General features: G+C 36.5%; 1 non-coding gene across 1 annotated transcript; it reads right to left on the bottom strand.

Annotated features, from left to right (window-relative positions):
- Positions 1-8,191: 8,191 nt before the first annotated feature.
- Positions 8,192-8,298, bottom strand: LOC148999444 (small nucleolar RNA R71). The gene has a single exon (XR_016170928.1). It is a non-coding gene; the product is annotated as a small nucleolar RNA R71 (small nucleolar RNA).
- Positions 8,299-12,066: the final 3,768 nt, after the last annotated feature.

The raw sequence follows: 12,066 nt of genomic DNA, 5'->3' as shown, positions 1-12,066 counted from the left end.
AGATGGCTATGTGTATCAAGAAGGTGGTTAAAGATATCCTAGGTGAATTAAAAGGAAAACTCCATTATTATAGAGAGACTTGGTGGTGGGATAGTGAGGTTCAAGCTACCATTAGAAATAAGAAAGCTAGTTTTAAAACATGGCAAAAACCTAAGAATCTTAAGAATCTTCAGAGGCATAGGTTGGCTAGAAATGAAACTAAGAAAATTGCGAGAAAAGCAAGGGAAAAGAAGTATGAAGAGTTATACAATAAGTTGGGCACAACGGAAGGGGGAAATATATTTATAAGATAGCTAAAATAAGGGATAGGAAGAGTAAAGATCTTGACCACGTTAGATATATTAAAATTGGAGATGGTAAAGTACTAGTATGTGATGAGGACATTAAGAAAAGATGGGAAATCTATTTCTACAGTCTACTAAACGAGCATGCTTCAAGTACCTGTGATTCAGACAATTACACCATTCACCAAAGCACCAATTTTCAAACACATTGTCACATCCACCCAGGCGGTACCCCATTTGGAATACCTGGGATGTGATCCACAGTCCAAGGATCAATGATCTGAGGTCCATGCCTCCCACATACACGGTAACACAATCATGAATAGTAATAATCAATGGTAAAAACAGCTAATACCAAGTATCATGAATAAGATAAGAGTAACTAAATCAGAGTGCGGAATATAGATAATAATAAAGTGTGATCAAAATCATAGAGGGTGAGAAGGTGTGGTAGTCACCCTCTCAGAGCAGCGGAAAAGAAGTAAATCAAGTTAGTTACATATCCGAATATCACCAGAATAATTCAAAGACAAGTTAATTACAATATCCAAGGTTCCACAAATACACCAGGGGAATGGGGCACTATGCTAGGGTTTCTTCTATACTAATGGTAGTCTCCTCAACAGTACGGATGAAGTAAACCTAGCGCTGCCGCTCCCGCACAACTGTGGGGCTAACCCTGGTGCGGATAGTAATTCTCCTCGGCTCCAATATATGGATCCTCACCGACACCACTACCCGGAGGGTAGTATGTGGAATCATAGTCCGCCTCATAGGAGGTGCCATCATAATCTTCGGTACCTGGAATGTAATCTAAAACATTTGCACAAAAAGGAATGAGTTCGAAGAACTCAGCAAGGAAGTTATTCCATAATTAGAAATCATACACATTCAGAACATATAATAATGCAATGTGATATGGAACATATGATGCAGATATGAGCCTAACTTTATGAATGCTGGTCTCTAAGGTAGACATGCTTTAAGTCATAGCACCGTATTTCTCTGGGTCGTCAGTCACTCTCCCATTTCCATATCTTGGGAATGCCCGGGGAAGATCGGTAAAGTCATCAAAAAGCCGTGGTAAGGGGATCAGTCACCGCACTCTCACATCACCATTTGGTCAAGCATCGGCGCATGTCACGGTAGAAAGCCTAGCCCAATGCAAGTCATCTACTCGGTCGGTCAAGTCGATTCAGATACGTCCATTCCTCGCCCCCAGCGATCCTTTCCGGTATCCTTCACACTAGAGTCAGCGAAATCCGGGATTTTGGACTCATCAACCCTATTTGTCATCCACATATAGTAAACGGGAAGCTCTCACGTCCTCTCACGGATTGGTTACCGGTCTTGAGCGCCCGTGAGCCCAAGTTTATCCATATGCAACTCTACCAATAAATGGCCCCTTTCAGGTATCCGTAGCATGGTTTATGTCCCCTACCGGATTGGCTACCGGCCTAGAGCGCCCATCCAACCATACACTACCACGGGTTGTTCCGTCTCAATGCCCTTCCGATTCGGGTCTGACACAACAAGGATGAACCTAGCCACACAACTAGACAATCCTATGTATGTCATCCAATAACTCGGGAAAGTGTCGATAGGCACCGTCGGAGAACATCCCATACTATTCCCTCCGATGCCCAAAGACAGAAGTGTCAGTAGGACACCCCCAAATCCCAAGTCATACGTAAGCAATCACACATCAAATCTCATCATTTCTCATGCATCCAATGCATATTCACAATAGTAATCAAATCATGATATTGAAACGAATCATTATAATCATAAGCAAATCAAAATGATAAAGTAACCCAACAAAGTATAAAGATTTAAATGCTACTGTTCTAACACATGTGTAACAGTCTCATAATGATTGAAAGGAAATTTAGGGATCTTATTCTTTAAATAAAGCACAATTCAATATTTGATGACTTATATGTTTATGGATATAACCATCCTTACCTTGGATGAGTTGAAGATGAATTGAGAATACCAAGAATAGTCCAATAGAATTGTTAAGGCCCTAAACAAACATCAATAATAAGTTAGAAAAGAAGTCGGGAAGATCGGATGTCATTTGAGTCAAAACTGACCAAGGTTGCTGTCAGCAACAACTTTGGTCGATGGTCTTGGTCAATGGTATCGACCAAAAGTATCGACCAAAATTGTCCTCGAAGCGTAATAGTGGATTTTGGGGATTTTGGTCCGAAATGAGTCTTCCGGTGTTCGGATCAATCTGAAACTTGGAGGCATACTTAACAACAGTAGTAGGACACTATAAACCAAGGAATTAACCCAATCCAATGGTCCAATTAAAAAGCCCCAATTTGAGCTATCAAGTTCAAGTGATAAACATCATGGCATGAGTTGGAATTGATTGCATTGATGAGGAATAGCATGCAATAGCTAGAGAAACTAATAGAAATTCGATTGGATCATATGGCAATGTTAAACATGCACATAATACACTCTATAGTTTAGTTTGATATCAAATAGTATGATGTTAATAGGTAAATCATGGAATACATATGCCAGGCATGAGATATAAGCATTAGCATCAATGAATGGCTAAGGGAATCATGAATTGAGCATGAGTAGGCACTTGGAGTGGTGGTTGCAAGGTTGCAGCACCATTCCAAATGTCCCATCAGCAAGATGACAATAGAAAAGAGTAGAAAAGGGTAGGGTAGAGAGTGGAATGAAGAGTCATACCTTAGTGTGGAAGATGAAGACTAGAATCAATGATAAACTAAGTGTCTTTGATGAGATACCCTTCACACTAACCAAGGAGTTGCTTTGGGAAGCTCTCCCCACGTTCCTAGGTGAGAAAAATGATTGCAAAAGGCTCAAGGCTCGAGGTCATATTAAATAGAAAAGGAATGTTCCATGGAATCATTAACTTGGCAGACTGGGACATTTTGGTCGATGGTCCTTGGTCGATGGTATCGACCAAAATATTTTCAGCAGAAAACTCAGGTTTAGAACAGCAACTTCAAGTAGGGATTTGAAAGGCTTTACAAGGTCAAATTGAGTGAGGTTTTCTTCCACAATTCAATCAAGAAGTCTAGTTTCGGGGAATACCTTCAGATTGTGCACAGGAGATCATTTGGTACATCAACCATATTAATCTCCTCCGATGCGCAGACTTTCCTTAAACGCCGACAATGCATTTAAGCAAGGGGTATCATTGTCAATGTCCATGGGCTCGGTCTCCGAATCATGATCATCAATCAGAATGGTCCATAAATCTCTTCTTCCACCGCTTCGGGTCCTTGGACCTGAATACAACAGTAGATCCGGGTCAGGGTCAAGGTTAGAATAGGGCTGGATATTACACACATAAGCAGAGAATTTCGATATCCAAAGTAAAAGAAACACCAAGGAAGATGAAACTAGGCAAGCCACAAGGTCCTGATGAAATCCTAATAGAAGTATGGAAGAGCTTAGGAACCCGCGGGCTAGTTTGGTTGACTAAGTTGTTTAATAAGATTATAAGCATAAGGAAAATGCCAGATGAATGGAGGAGGAGCATCATGATTCCAATTTACAAAATAAAGGAGATATTCAACACTATAATAACTATAGGGGCATTGAACTGATGAGTCATACTATGAAATTATGGGACAGAGTAATTGAAACCCATTTGAGACACTTAACCACAATACAAAGAACCATTTTGGATTTATGCCGAGAAGATCTACAACAGAAACTATTTACCGAATTAGGAGACTTATGGAAATGTATAGAGAGTTTAGGAAAGACCTTCATATGGTATTTATTGACTTAGAAAAAGCTTAGAATAGAGTTCCTAGAGCTTAATTTGGTAAGCGCTAGAGAGAAAAAGTGTTGCATGTAAATATATAGACATAGTTAAGGATATGTACAATGATTTAGTGACAAGTGTAAGAACAGTGAGGGGACAAAGTAATTAATTCCCAATAACAGTTGGACTACATCAAGGATCAACTCTATGACCATATCTATTTGCATTTGTAATGGATGAATTAACCAAAGACATTCAAGACGAGATCCCTAGGTGTATACTTTTTGTTGATGATATTGTATTGATAGATGAGACTCAAGTGGAGATTAATATCAAGTTAGAATCATGGAGAGCAGTCTTGGAATCAAGGAGCTTTAAATTAAGTAGAACGAAGACAAGATATCTAGTTTGTAACTTTAGTCATGATCGGGCAGACAATGAGGTGGTGAGACTTGACGATAAGGAGATTCCTCAGAATGATTCTTTTAGGTATCAAAGTACAATCATAAATAAAACAGGTGATAGAGAGGATAATGTTTTTCAAAGAATCAAAAAGGGTGGATGAACTAGAGAGGTGTGTCTGGGGTCTTGTGTGATCGACGTATTCCATTAAAGCTTAAAGAAAAAATATATACAATCGTTGTTCGACCAGCTCTAATGTATGGTGCAGAGTGTTGAGCTATTAAAAAGAATCATATAGATAAATTCAATGTTGCAGAAATGAGAATGCTAAAATGGATAAGTAGCAAAACTAGGAAGGATAAGATAAGAAATGATCATATTAGAGTTGATCTAGGAGTTGCTCCTATAAGTGATAAGCTTCGAAAAAGTCGTTTAAGGTGGCACCACCATGTTCAACAGAGACCTATAAATGCCCCTATACGGAGAAGTGATATAATCTAGATTGAAGGCGATGAACACATTTGTGTTTGAAATCTTAGGGCATAATGCATGCATTTTACACACTTAGAGTGAAGCTATCTTGGGTTTTATGTTGTTTTTGCAGATTTTAGGATTTTTCATGATTTGAGCATATATTTGGAGTTTTGGGTGTGAAACATGCAATTTTACACGTCAAGTGGTCTGTTCAAATTCTTAAGTTCGAAAAAGGGCCTGATTTGGAACATGATGGGCTTGAGATGCGATTATGGGTCAACTCCAAGAATATCTTAGAAATAAATAGCCCAATTTTAATCTACAGTTGAGATTGGTTAGGACTTTTATTTAATTTTAATTTATTGTAATTGAAAATTTTAGGGGTCCCACTAGTAGTCAAAGATTAGGATTTTCTATTTTTTTCATAGTTTTTCTAGAGGATTTGATTTTATTTATTTCCCCAATTATTTTTCTCTCTCTCCCCACTTTTTATTTCTTTCACTTTACTATTTTATTTTATTTTATTTTCTTTTCTTCTTTAATTAACCCACATTACTTATCTAAAAATATTTTTTTCTTTCCTTCCTCTCCACTTTTTTTCCACGTTTGTACATTACTATATATATATATATATATATATATATATATATATATATATATATATATATATATATATATATATATATATATTTTTTTTTTTTAATTGTTGTTTTCTTTTCCTCCACTCATTCTCTCTCTCTCTCTCTCTCTCTGACCCTCTTTATTCCTTAGATTATCCAATGAAGTTAGGTTTTTCTTTATTTTTTTTTCTTTTTCCTATTTCACTCTTTTTATTCTTCTTCTTCTTTTATTTCCTTATTTTTAAATCATTCACCATCTCCTATAAATATACCTCTCTTCTTAGACCTAGGTTATACTTCCTTAAATCTTTAGTTTTTTTAGGCCGTCTACACTTCTTTTCTCTTTAGCTTCTTTAGGTTTTCTCTAGTTCTTTGATTACTTTGTGGGGTTCTTGTTTTTAGATTCAATGTTTAGGTTCAATTTTTATATGTAATCAATGAATATTCAAGTTATTTAGTTTATTTTATGCAAGTGTATTTTCTTTCTTTTGATCAAAGCAATTTCAATTTCTAGTTCCAGCTTCAAGTTTTAAGTTTCAATTTCAAAGAAGATTTGTGTTAAATTCCTCAAAAACCTAACTCGGAAGTCCATATTGTAGGTCCGAAAACCCGGAGTGCAGGAAGAAGACAACTATGGGTCATCCAAATTGAAACCATTGGATTAAACTCAAAACTAATGGAAGTAGATGGTGATGACGCTAAGTTGGGAGTTCTGTTGGATTATGGAAGAAGAACTAACTCCAACGTTGACGGACTGGTAGATGGATCAAGAGTACAATAATGACACAAGTACAAGGTCCCGAAAAACAAGGTAAAACCCTTCTATAACTTAGAAAAGGACCGAAGAAGAAGCTAGGGCTTTCAGAGCATCAATACCCCTCTTAGATCAAAAGTACCAGGCTCTGGCAGCTTGCCTTGATCACCCCAGGCGACCAACTTATGCAACCAACCGATCTCGGGAAAAAAGGGTATTTTGGGAAAATTGATATTTTGAAGCCATATTTAATTATTTTTTATTCTAAAACCTATCATTATGTTCTAAAGCCGTCAGAGACTCTCAAGAGAACCTTCTCCAAAGTGAAGGAAGGTGTGGAAGTATCTGTCAAAGTTTTCGTTCATCAATTCTTTTTCTAAAAGGTTAGTAATCATCTTCTTCGTTCTAGTTATTCTCTTTTGCTTGTTTCTACCTACTGTAGAGACCTTGAAGAAGGTTTATACTTGTTGTAATTACCTATCTCTACTATTCTCTTTGTTCTAGAGTGAATAGCTCTTCCATGAACTTCATGTAAAATTTCAGAGAAGACCTAATTTTCATCCTTTTTTATTGGTTTGATCTTCAAACGATGCTAGACCATGATCTATTATGATTTCAAACATTTATCTTCTATCCTCTTTACTCTAGAGTGAATTCCCATTAACTCTAGCCCTTCCGTGAATCTTGTGGTATGATTTATGTGAAAACCTAATATAGGATTCGTTGGGTTTTCATTCATTTTGCTATGATTGATCCTTAAACCATGCTAGACAATGTCCTACTATGATTTCAGAATTTTCTAATTAATTTCGGATTTGTTTAGAACCCAAAGGAGAAGTTTTCTACTGACCTAAGCACTTTTTGTCTATACACAAAAGCCTTGTTTAAATTTAGTTTTGTTGAATTCAATCTTAGTGACTTAGCCTTTTAGTTCCCCATAGTTCGACCCCGTACTTTCTGTGTGCTAGATTAGTATAGGATTTTATTTTTGATTGGTTAGCGACACGATCAAATTTTGGCGCCGTTGCCAGGGAACCAAAGCACGGTTGCTAGGATTGATTTTTGTCAATTAGGCATAAATTTTAGAGTAATTTTAGAGTTTTAATTTATAATTTTTTTCTTTGATTATTTAACTAATCTCTTTTTCTTTTGTTTTGTAGGTAACTGCAAGAGTAGCGATTCGATAATTAGTTTAGGTTGTTATCTTTTCTTTCTTAGATATAATTGTATTTAGGACTCTTCAATTGTAATATTTGCATTAGATTGGGTTGTTTAGGTTAATTTTTAAATATCCCCATCCCTCAGATCCCACATGTGTAACTTTTGTTCGAAAGATCACGTGGATTGCGCTTCAAGTACGTCATAAACTCTCCCTTTTGCTATAGTTATTTTCTTTTAATTTTACTTATTTAGCTTATTCTTTTTTTATTCTTCTGTGTGTATGCATGGTCGTCGGTCCCTAAACCCTGTGTTGACTCCACTTGACTTAAGAGTTAGAAGAGATTAAAGAACAATGGCAAACTATTAGCCTCCAATGAGGCCCTTGAGTGAGCATTTCATTCCTACGATATATACTCCGGTTTCTTGTATTAAGTTGCCTGACATAGAGGCGGCTCAATATGAGATCAAATCTAGTGTGATTCAAATGCTAATATTTTTAATATGGACTTGCCAATGAAGAGCCTTATAAGCACTTAGATGAGTTTTTAGAGGTGTCATCCATGGTTAAAATTCAAAACCTCTTAGTTGATGCTTTAAGGTTACTTCTTTTCCCATTCTCCCTTAAAGATAAAGCTAAGCATTGGCTTCATTTTTTGGACAATGTTAAAATTTCCACTTGGGTAGAAATGCAACAAGAGTTCCTTATTTCTTCCCCATTGGCCATACCAATAGCATTAGGAGAGCAATAACGAGTTTCTCCCAACAAGAAGGAGAACAATTTCATGAGGCTTGGGAAAGACTAAAAGAATTACTTAGAAAGTGCCCCCACCATGCTATTCCTAAATGGCAATTGGTTCAATGCTTTTATGATGGCTTTAGAGACCGACATAGGCAAATGGTTGATTCTTCTTGTGGTGGGACTTTCATGCACAAGAATGAGGATGAAGCATGTGAATTTTTTGAGACTCTTAGTGAAAACTCCCAACACCATGCTTCAGCAGCTAGGACTGAGATTCCATCCATTGGGCAACCAAAGAGGAGCGGTCTCTATGAGATCAATCCCACCATTGAGATGAGTGCTAATGTTGACTTGCTATCAAAGAAATTGGACCATCTCTTGTCATTAGGACAACAAAACCCATCTCCACTTCCTACAAGTTTCTCTCCACCTAATCAGATTGAAGCATGTGCTTTATGTGCTAGCCTATCCCATCATGTCACTGATTGTTGTTTGGCTACACAATACCCTGAGTCTGTTAAGGAGCATGCACATTTGGCCCAAGGAGTCTCTTAATTGGGCAATGATCCATATTCCAATACCTACAACCCAGGATGGCGAAACCACCCCAATTTTTTATGGCGAAACTCAATACCCAATCCCTCTAATCAAATACCTTATATGCCACCTCCATTTAATATGCACCAAAATGCCTATAGGAATGAGCAACCATCATCTCCACAATCCTCACATAATTCATCATTTGAGGATAAGGTACTAAAAGCACTTAGTGGATTAGAGCAAAACACTCAATTGTTGCATTCCCATTCTCAGTCCATTAACAAATTGGAAACCCAACTTGGTCAACTAGCTAATGCCATCAGTAGGAGGGAGGTTGGTCAGTTACCTAGTCAACCAATAGATAACCCAAATCATCAAATTGGGTATAGGAAAGAACAAGTCCAAGCAATCTCTATTGTGACGCGCAGTGGGAAGGAATATTATGCACCTTTGCCTACTCCTAAGCCATTGCCCATTGATCTTGAGAGTCGAGAAGAGGTTGATTTGATCCATGAGACTGGCAATGATGCACACAAGCCTAGTAAGAAACACCACCGTGAGTATTCCCCATCAAATTCCTTGTAAGGGGTTGCACATTCCGATTGTAGAGGGTCCTATTCCTTTATCTTACACTCCCAAAGTCCCCTTCCCTGAAGCTCTTGAGTCCTCAATTCCAGATTCTAGAAAGAATGAACATTAAGCCCAAATAAGGGTGAAGAATGCTTTGCAATTAACTTTATTGATGAGGTAGTAGTTGATTATATTCCAAACATGCTTATTGATGATACCCTACAACATTACTTGCCATTTGGGGAATCTAACCTAAATATTGAGGAAGTCAACACATTGTTGGACTTTTTCACTTCTTTGGAGCAGTCACCATTTACATTTAGATTTGAGCTTCCACCTCTATTGGCTGCATCTCACTGAGTCTGGCTGAAGACACTAAACTTAGCGCTTTATGGGAGGCAACCCATTTATATAGATGTTATTTCTTGTTCTTTTTCTTCTCTTTTCTTTGTTTGTTGTTAGGTTCTACTGTTGCGTGCTCTATCATGATTTCAAACATCGGGTACACTCTTTCCTCTATTTGCTTCTATCATGTTTTTTTTTTATATATATCTTGCATGCACTGAGGTCATTGCATAATTAAAGTGTGGGGGGTGTCAACTCGAGTAAGACTTGTTGATAGTTGGTAGAGCATTGTCACAAAGATAAAAAGTGCCCAATTTTTTCTAGCTTTGGTAAGATAAATGTTTTAATTCCTTGCTTCGATACAAAATGAGAGTTTAAGTGTTTTAGAAATCCCTTCTGATGTAATGAACACCCGCTTGAGAGAATAGCAATGGATTTTACATTTTGAGACTGAGGTTGAATCGGAAAATAGGAACTCCAGGTAGTCCAAAAGGTTTGACCATCTAGTTATCTTGTATTGCCTTGTGCTTATGGTGACAAGTTGAGACCGATTTTAGACTATTTAAATGTGAAGTGAATTGAAGTAAAATGTGAAAAAAAAAAAATAATAATATGAAGTTTAAAGGTTAGACCTCCTTCTTAGTAACCGGGTCTCGGTGTCACCAAAATCTTGCCTCGTGTCAAACAGTTGGGGTGTCTTTGGTCCAGTCTTGGCCTGTAGCCTAGTTGGCTTGAGTAAGTAAGTTCGAGGGGTATTCTACAATCTAGTCCCTTAAGGCCATCTGGCTTGAGAGTGGCTGACCCAACACTCATTACATAGGCCATCTAGAAAGCTTAAGAGGCAAGACATTGCACGAACTAGAACTGTGAGCATTAAAGAAAGAAGTGAAGTAATGTGCTTATAAAGGTGAAATGTCTAAGATAGGGTGCAAGTTTGACCCTGGCGGCCCTGACCCGCCCTAAGCCCGCCCTGAGCCCGAATAGGGCTTGGGCTAAAGATTTTGGCCCTAAGGGCGGGTTAGGGCCAAAAATATTCGGCCCTGACCCTGGCCCTGATCTTGGCCCTAATATTAGCTATGATCCTAACCCTGATCCTGGCCTTGATTTGAGTCTAAAGACTCTGGACCCTCCACCCACATGGAGAGGAATTAATTGTAATATATATGGGTGGATACTTGACACGTGTCAAATTTTAGAAACATGATCATGTTTTGTAGAAAATTAATAAAAATAAATTATAACCTCATTACCAATGTAATAAGCATCTATTTGATTTTGGCCCTAATCCTGACCCTAATTTGATCTTCATACTAACATTGATATGAGTCTTCATTTTGACATTTAGTCACTTTGATCATAGTAGACTATAAATTCACTTTTTATATTATTTTTAAGGTAATTTTTATTTTTCCAACAAAGTCATTTTTAGTTCAATAAAATATTGATTTTGTTTTTTGACTAAGGTGAGATAATTATTATAAATAATAAAAACTATTACATAAAGAATTAATATCTAACAAATCTATACCCCAACTTCTCATCATGAATGTCTAACAAATCTACTGTGATATTTCAAAATTTTTTATTAAAAACATATAGCTATGTTTGTAACTAAAACATCATTTTCTTTAACAATGAAAAAAATACTTTTTTTTTTTTTTTTTGTTGAATAATAAATTATCGTCGATTTACTTGTTAACAAGGTTTTGAATATGATTTTTTTTTGTATTGAATAAAGATATCAATTTATTGAACAGTTGTGAATGAAAACATACCTACCTACGACTTAAGTTCTTGACTTTGAAGATAAAATTTTCATTTATCATATTCCTTTTGAATTCTGAATCTCTGATGTTTCTAAGTTTACAAAAAGAGTTTGTGTGACATTCTCTATAATTGACTTGACTTTCAAATATGCCTAAATTTAATTACAATTCTTCTCTCTACTTATTCTATTTCATGAATAATTTTAACTCTTTGCTGCTGGAGAAAAACCAAAGGAAAAAACAGAATAAAAGAGAGAGAGAGAGAGAGAGAGAGAGAGAGAGAGAGAGAGAGAGAGAGAGAGAGAGAGAGAGAAACTTGGGGGAAAGACAAATTGGAAATTTGGACTAAAGTTTGACCGTTGTCTTAGAAGTTAGAAATTAATTGAGAATTGAGATAAATCTTTTTCTTTTTCCCTTCTAGCTTACATATAATAACCATAATTTTCATCGAATAGCAAATTATAAAATCCTAGAAATTTGGATTTCTCTATTTCTCTAAAATCTAAATGGGTGTAAATAGTTAAATACATATTGAATATAAGTTTTGGATTATTTGTTGACATCTTTACTATTTTATTTTCCAGAACTGAATTTGGAATTTAAGAATTTAATTACTTTAATATGTATTTGAATTTTTACCTTGTC

Source organism: Hakea prostrata, unplaced genomic scaffold (assembly GCF_041222555.1).
Source record: "Hakea prostrata isolate BN-2017 unplaced genomic scaffold, UWA_Hpros_2 contig_4, whole genome shotgun sequence".
Lineage (NCBI taxonomy): Eukaryota > Viridiplantae > Streptophyta > Magnoliopsida > Proteales > Proteaceae > Hakea > Hakea prostrata.
The sequence above is the reverse complement of the archived record's forward strand: the minus strand, read 5'-3'. Positions and strand labels throughout refer to the sequence as shown.